We start from the raw sequence: 8,271 nt of genomic DNA on the forward strand, positions 1-8,271 counted from the left end.
TTCTTCCTTGCTGCCCTTCTACCTGCTTCTTCGCTGCCCTGAACCTCTCCCACCCCCTTCCTCACCATGCAGGTGCTGCGGGACAGAAGCAAACTCTGCCTCACCTTGTTCCTCTCTCCTTTATTCCACTGATGATGTCAGCACAGGCTTCCTTCACTTTCCCCCGCCCCCCCCCCCCACATTCTCACTATTTCTTTTGCTGTTGTTGCTTTACTTTTTAATATAAAACTAATACATATTTATCAGAAAAGAGTAAGTAGGGTAAGCCCTCTTTAAGTTTCTAGGTGGACTTGATTTGGCTGGATATTGACTGTTGGCTGGAACTGGCTTAAAGACACAAGAAAAGGACTTCAAAACCCACCCTATCCCCTTAATTGTTTCCTTATTCCCCCAAAAAATATTTTCTTTTTTTTCTTTTTTCTTTTTTTTTTCTGAAGCTGGAAACGGGGAGAGACAGTCAGACAGACTCCCGCATGCGCCCGACCGGGATCCACCCGGCACTCCCACCAGGGGCTACGCTCTGCCCACCAGGGGGCAATGCTCTGCCCCTCCGGGGCGCCGCTCTGCCGAGACCAGAGCCACTCTAGCCCCTGGGGCAGAGGCCACAGAGCCATCCCCAGCGCCTGGGCCATCTTTGCTCCAATGGAGCCTTGGCTGTGGCTGCGGGAGGGGAAGAGAAAGACAGAGAGGAAGGAGGGGAGGGGTAGAGAAGCAAATGGGCGCTTCTCCTATGTGCCCTGGCCAGGAATTGAACCTGGGTCCCCCACACGCCAGGCCAAGGCTCTACCGCTGAGCCAACCGGCCAGGGCCGAAAAATATTTTCTTAAGGACAAAAGTGAGAGGTGCGACCATCGGGCTAAGACCGTTTTGAGGTCCATTGGAGCAATGCAATACTTGCCCTGGGTTAAATTTATCTTAGTAGATGAAAATTTGGGAAACTATACACACAAATTATTAGTGAATACTTATTGCAGGAAAATTAAAATAAAATAAAGGCAAAAGTGAAAACGAGCTGCAGTGCCACTACCTGCAGTCCCCGTAGCTGTGCCACGCTGCCCAGGCCTCCCGATGCCCGCACGGAACACCGGGCCGCAGGCCCGCAGCTACAAGTCCTGAGAGCAAAACCTCTGGGAGCGCAAGGTTGTTGTGTTTTTGCTTTTGTTTTCTATGTCTGCAGTAAATTCATCTGGCTGTACAACCTGACCTGAACTGATACAGTCCTTTGTTATCCTACTTAGTGTGAATATTCGAGTTTAGTTGCAGAAATTTTAATGCATTTCATTGTGAATTGCTGCTTCAGACACTGAGCGTTTTCTGTAATTATATGCCTTTGCAAAATCTAAAAAATTCTGAATTCCAAAGCACATCTGACCGGTAGCGGTCAAAACTACCGGTGAACCCGATTGCTTCAAGGAAGTGATGACGATAATAACGATGATGAAAAAAAAAAAATAACGACGATGCTGGTGGCACCTCATACTGTTGGCACTGCTAAACACTTTGTATGTTGACTAATAAATCCTTTTAACACTCGCACAGGTAGGTACTATTGTCTCCACTCCCATTTTAGACATGAGGAAAAGGATTAGATTGTACCTACTGATTTATCATTTGTTTCTGCACTTACTAATATGTCTTGCACATCTTTCAAGTGAATATTTCAATGACTATTAATCTACAGCTTTATCTTTAGTAACTGCTGTCAGTGAGTCCTATTCCAGGACTGGGATGTCACTCAGCCAGTCCTCTGGTGTTGGACATTCCGGTTGTTTTCACAAACCTGTCCTTTTAATGCATTTCATTTCTCCAAGATGCACTCCAATAGAGAGGCCTGTCAGCTGTCCCTCTCGAACCTTTGACTCTGAGGGGACAGCACATCCCAATATTCTTCAGCTCCTTGAAAAGAAGCCCTTTCTGCCTCTTGACTGCCTCCTGTTATACTGTTTAATTCTTGTTGTCTAACTGAAGCATGTTCCTCCTCTCTACGTCCCTGTCCAACTTCTCAGCATTAGAGAAATTCGTTTTGCCATTATTGGGGCAGAATCTGAAATGGCAAGTGCCTCTCAAATCACACCACACGTCTTCTTTTGTTTCCTTCTCTTTTTTTTTTTTTTTTTTTTTTTGCATTTTTCTGAAGCTGGAAACGGGGAGAATTAGTCAGACAGACTCCCGCATGCGCCCGACCGGGATCCACCCGGCACACCCACCAGGGGGCGATGCTCTGCCCACCAGGGGGCAATGCTCTGCCCCTCCGGGGCATCGCTCTGCCGCGACCAGAGCCACTCTAGCGCCTGGGGCAGAGGCCAAGGAGCCATCCCCAGCGCCCGGGCCATCTTTGCTCCAATGGAGCCTTGGCTGCGGGAGGGGAAGAGAGAGACAAAGAGGAAGGAGAGGGGGAGGGTGGAGAAGCAGATGGGCGCCTCTCCTGTGTGCCCTGGCCAGGAATCAAACCCGGGACTTCTGCACTCCAGGCCGATGCTCTACCACTGAGCCAACCGGCCAGGGCCTGTTTCCTCCTCTTAACTCCTGTTGGTTCTACTGACCTACTGGCCCCTTTGTGGGATTTTGTCTCAGTTGGTTAGTATGTCATCTATGTGAGGCCTGTATTCTTGTTGCCTGATGCCAAATATTTTGTCAAATGGGTTCTTTACTGATGTCTTTTCATTTTTATTCTTTCCCAGAATTGCCACTAAAATCATCTCATGGCACTTGTATTAGTTTCCTGTGCCATTAGTTTCCATGGCACTTGTATTAGTTTGCTGTGACAAATTATCGCAAACGTGGTGACTTAAAGCAACAGGAATGTAGTCGTTCACAGTTCAGAAGGCTCAAAGTCTGAAAGCAACATGTGGTCAGGGTCTGAGTCAAGGCATTGGCAGAACCACGCTCCCTCTGAAGACCTGGGGGAGAATCCCTTCCCCTCTCCCAGCTTCTGGTGGCTCCAGGTGTTGCTCGTAGCTGCATAAACCAAACCTCTGTCCCTGTCTTTATAGGCCTGTCCTCTTCTCCCCATGTCTCTGCTCTATGTCTTTTATGAAGATAACCCAGGATAAACTCATTTTGACATTACATCTGCAAAGACCCTTTTTTCCAAATAAGGTCATTTTCACAGGTTTCAAGGGTCAAGACACGGACGTACCTTTTTTGGGGGAGAGCGCTACCATTGAATCCACTACGGCACCACTCTTCACAAGACTGAGGATGGATATCTTTTTCCTTCCACAGGCAGAAACGTTTGCTGCCCACTTCCATCCAGGATAGCCCGATTCCCTCAGAAATCTGTCAGTCATGATGGAATGCATGGAGGTTAAACCACGGTCATGAAAAATAGGCTTCTTCTTCTGCCAATCCATAAAAGAATCTCAAACCAGTCTTTCCACATGTATTAAATATATTTTCTTCAGAAAATTGGGCATTGATATTTATGCTAAAGCTATGGATAGTTTTTATTTACCTCAAGGACCAAAGGTTACATTCCAAAAGAGAAGACATTAATTCTTGAGTTTCTAGAAATGTTATCTCATTTAACCCTCATAACAACCCTAAGTCTTACAGTCCATTTTCTCTACTTCAGAGAAAAGAAAACTGAGGCTCAGAGAAGTTAAATAACTTGTTAAAAGTTATACAGTAGGCCCTGGCTGGTTGGCTCAGCGGTAGAGCGTCGGCCTGGCGTGCGGGGGACCCGGGTTCGATTCCCGGCCAGGGCACATAGGAGAAGCGTCCATTTGCTTCTCCCCACTCCCCCCTCCTTCCTCTCTGTCTCTCTCTTCCCCTCCCGCAGCCAAGGCTCCATTGGAGCAAAGATGGCCCGGGCGCTGGGGATGGCTCCTTGGCCTCTGCCCCAGGCACTAGAGTGGCTCTGGTCACGGCAGAGCGATGCCCCGGAGGGGCAGAGCATCGCCCCCTGGTGGGCAGAGCGTTGCCCTTGGTGGGCGTGCCGGGTGGATCCCCGTCGGGCGCATGCGGGAGTCTGTCTGACTGTCTCTCCCCGTTTCCAGCTTCAGAAAAATACAAAAATAAATAAATAAATAAGTTATACAATAATGGCCCTGATTGGGTGGCTCAGTGAATAGAGCATCATCCCTGCGTGCCAAGGTTGTAGGTTCAATCCCCAGTCATGACACATTCGAGAAGCAACCTATGAGCGCACAACTAAATGAAGCAACTAAGTGGAACAATGAGTTGATGCTTCTTTGTCTCTCTCTTTTTTCCCTCTCTCTTCTCCTTCCTCTTTCTCTCTCTCACTCTCTCTCCAATCAATGGAAATATTAATAATAATAATTAAGAACTCACACAGTAACTAGCAGACCCAACTCTGTCAAGCCCCACAGCCCTTGGCTCTTGCCTCTACATCAAACTGCCTTCCAGATTTTTGTAGATAAAACAAGTACAACACAGAGATAATAAATGACTCAGAGGTCACTAATGATAGAAACAGGACCAGAAGCTTAGTCTCCACTGCTAGCTCACTGTTCTTCCCACCATACCACACTTCCCACTCAGAACAGAGGGTGTCACTTGAGCTGACAGAAAACACACACCCTGATGAGCTTAGAAAAAGCCTGAACTTGGAAGCCAGAGCTTGAGTCTATTCCGGCTCCCCTGCTTGATGACAGGCCCTACTGGACCAGTCATTTAAAGCTCAGCTTCCTCATCTGTAAGATGGGATGATTATGACACCTGCCTCTCTGCTCTGCTGTGAAGATTAGAGAATGCATGCTGAAGTACTGGTGTGACTTGCTCCACAAATAGTAGCTGTGACAGGTATTTATATTGTGATCTGATTTTTCCTGAGAGATTTCTTTTAATTATAAAAGAAAAAGTAATTCATACTTAAAGTGTATAAAGCAACACCACCCAAAAGATCCCAGTCCTCATCCCTGGAGGTAGCTATTGTTAACGGTATCTTCTGTATGTTTCCACACATTTTCTATGCATTTGGAAGTATATATTTTATTCATAACACAAATGGTCTCATACAAGTTCACAGCCTGTTTTATTTTTCACTCAGTCATCGTCCCAGCTGTGCTCCTCTGAGACGGACTCTCGTATGCGGAATGCTTACTAGGCAGTGCTCTTGGGAGAGACGCCTGTGGAAGGGAGGGCAGGGGCAGGAGAGGGCAAGGGGAGAAGTCAAGATGCTCAGACAGCCTTGGCCACCTCCATCGGAGCTCCAGAGTTAAAGGGGCCCTCTGGATTGTCCTGAGCCGTGTTGGTCTCAAAGGCCTGGACCTCTGCAGTCCTCTGCAGCTGAAGCCATTTCTCAAGGAGGTGACAGCTGAGAGCTCTCTGCTCTCCCAGGCATCACTCCCCACAGCTAGACAAGTCCTTCCACAGGAGCTCGGCAGCACATGCTGGTGTCCACCTCAGTAACATTGGGATGACAGTAAGACAGAGCCCAGAGCTGCCCACAAATGCCACATAATAACTTCGATGAAATAATGGTCTCCCACTGCCATGGCCTAACTATCTCACAGCAGGAAAACCCAAATCCTATAGACAAAGTGAGTCTGGCTGTACAGGACTGTGTTAACCTTACATTCGTTTTCTGTGAGTTTTTATTATCTGGGGACAGTGGCCTTGACCTTGTCTTCCCCTTTCGACAGCAGAACTTCTGGTTCCTCTTTGCTTTGGCTGGGATGTATGGTGAAGGGCCAAGGGAGGGGACCTGACTAAAGGCACAGTATTCTGACAAATCATGAAAACAGAAAGTGGCTGAGGATTCCCATCCTATAAAAGGTCATTCACATCATAACAACGGGTCCTTTCTATCACTTCCCCTTTCCATGGTCTTTTAGTATTTTTTCTTTGTTCAGCAGTTGCTGAATTAAATACCAAGGTGAGAATTTGAGAGCTTTGCCCCATAGTCCAGAAAGACAGATGCCACTCACTGCCCCGTTTAGGCAATGTTACTGGGTAACTTGGCATACTCAAGTAGTAGCCTCACACCTTCTTTGCCCTTCTCTCCCTCCTCCTCCCTCAAAGGCAAGAGGTAGATTGGGAAGATGTAGACCAGGCTCCATCTTGGGGATGGAGAACTACTTGATAGCAAGAATTAGGTTTTAATCAGTATTATCAATGAGAATGTACTATTTCAAACCATTTTGAAAAATAGTTTGTCAGTTTATTATAAAGTTAAATAAATACCATATGAGCCAGCCATTTCATAAACTAAATAAATGAACATCCATATTTATGCAATGACTTCCACATGATTGTTCATAGCAGCTTTATTCATAATAGTTCAAGCTAGAGACAACCCAAATGGCCATCAAATTAAAATGTGTGATATATTCTTTTTTTTTTTTTTTTGTATTTTTCTGAAGTTGGAAATGGGGAGGCAGTCAGACAGACTCCTGCATGCGCCTGACCGGGATCCACCCGGCACGCCCACCAGGGGGCGATGCTCTGCCCATCTGGGGTGTTGCTCTGTTGTATCCAGAGCCATCCTAGCGCCTGAGGCAGAGGTCATAGAGCCATCCCCAGTGCCCGGATCAACTTTGTTCCAATGGAACCTTGGCTGCTGGAAGGGAAGAGAGATACAGAGAGGAAGGAGAAAGGGAGGGGTGGAGAAGCAGGTGGGCGCTTCTCCTGTGTACCCTGGCCGGGAATCGAACCTGGGACTCCTGCATGCCAGGTTGACGCTCTACCACTGAGCCAACCGGCCAGGGCCTGTGTGATATATTCTTGCCATGGCTCAATAGCCTAGCTAGTTAGAGCATCGTCTTGGAGAATGGAGGATGCCGGACTGACTCCTGGTCAGGGCACATCCAGAAGTAGATTGATGTTCTTATTTTTCTCTATCTCTCTCCCTTCTTCTCTTGCTAAAATCAATCAATAAAAAAAAATTAAATGTGATATATTCTTATAATGGGATACTAATCAGCAGTAAAAAGGAATAATCTATTGATATGCACAAAACATGAATGAATCTCAAAAATACACTGCATGAAAGAGGCCAGACACAGAGTACAAGCTATGTGATTTCATTCATATGAAACTCTGAGAAATTCAAGTCAACCTATAGCAACAGAGTGCAGATCCATGTGCCCTGGGCTGAAAGGTCGAAGGGAAGCGACTGTACAGGGATTAAGAGGACCGATGGAAATACTCTGTGTCTAAGCTATGGCAGTGATTTCATGGGTATATAAATTAGTCAAAATTCATTGAAATATACTTTAAATGAATGGATGTCATTGTGCACAATGTATTGCTCAAAAAAAGGTTGATTAAAAAAAATAAAATGTAGGCAAGAATATTAAAGAAAAATGTGAAAAGGAAGTGAAACCAGGGAGTTTAAACTTTTCACCTATTTTAATGTATTATAATTTACATTAAAGCCATGTGACAAATATTAGAAAAGCTGTTAATACAAATTATTCTATTAAAAAAAGAGTATAACCCCAAGATCATCTCAATAGGTCTTAGGAAGGTATTAAATAAAAGTTAAGACTTGCATTTTGGAAACCAAAAAAGTGAATAGAAACTAGCAACAAAAAATTTCCTCAATCTGATAAAGATTATCCATCACAAACCAAGAGTGACCAGCACATGTAACGGTGAAATAAGCATTTCAATTACAAGTACCATGGTACTGGAGGACCATTCTAAAGTTGCCGCTGGGAATCCTCAAAGAAAATACATACTTCTGAGGGGATTCATACATAACATACACCCTAGAAAATGTGCTCAGAATGTGGGAGTGTATTTGGTTATCACTATAACCGGGAGTGTAATAATGGCAAACATTGGGTAAGGGCCAAAGATACTAGATATTTGCAACGGAAGGATAAGTTCCACAAATTGAAGAGTGGCCCCACATCGCACACAACTTTCTCATATCTTACTCTGTTTTGCATATAAACACAAAGCCTTTTTTTGTGAAAATTTTAATATACACTGAAATTTTTTCAGGAATGAAACAATGACCTAATTTGAAGAAATATCGGATGTACTTATTTTTTTCCAAACTTTACCAAGAGTTGTTAACCGTTTTTGAAAAATTTTACCTTAGCGGCACTATAGATACTTGAATAGCCTATACAACACACCTGTACTAGTCTACATTTGTGGTTGCTACAGTCTTCGTGGTAATGTTCACAGAGAGAAGCATCTGACAACTTCATTATGGCTGTTAGTATAATTGTATCCCAAATGCTTGAATACTGAAATAATACTATCTTACTGTAAAATATTTTTTCCTTTAGTTCTCCTTACATTACATTACAGCATAATACGAATCATTAGAAATTGTGAGATTAAGTAGTTTAC

Source organism: Saccopteryx bilineata, chromosome 7, assembly GCF_036850765.1.
Source record: "Saccopteryx bilineata isolate mSacBil1 chromosome 7, mSacBil1_pri_phased_curated, whole genome shotgun sequence".
In the NCBI taxonomy this organism is placed as follows: Eukaryota; Metazoa; Chordata; class Mammalia; order Chiroptera; family Emballonuridae; genus Saccopteryx; species Saccopteryx bilineata.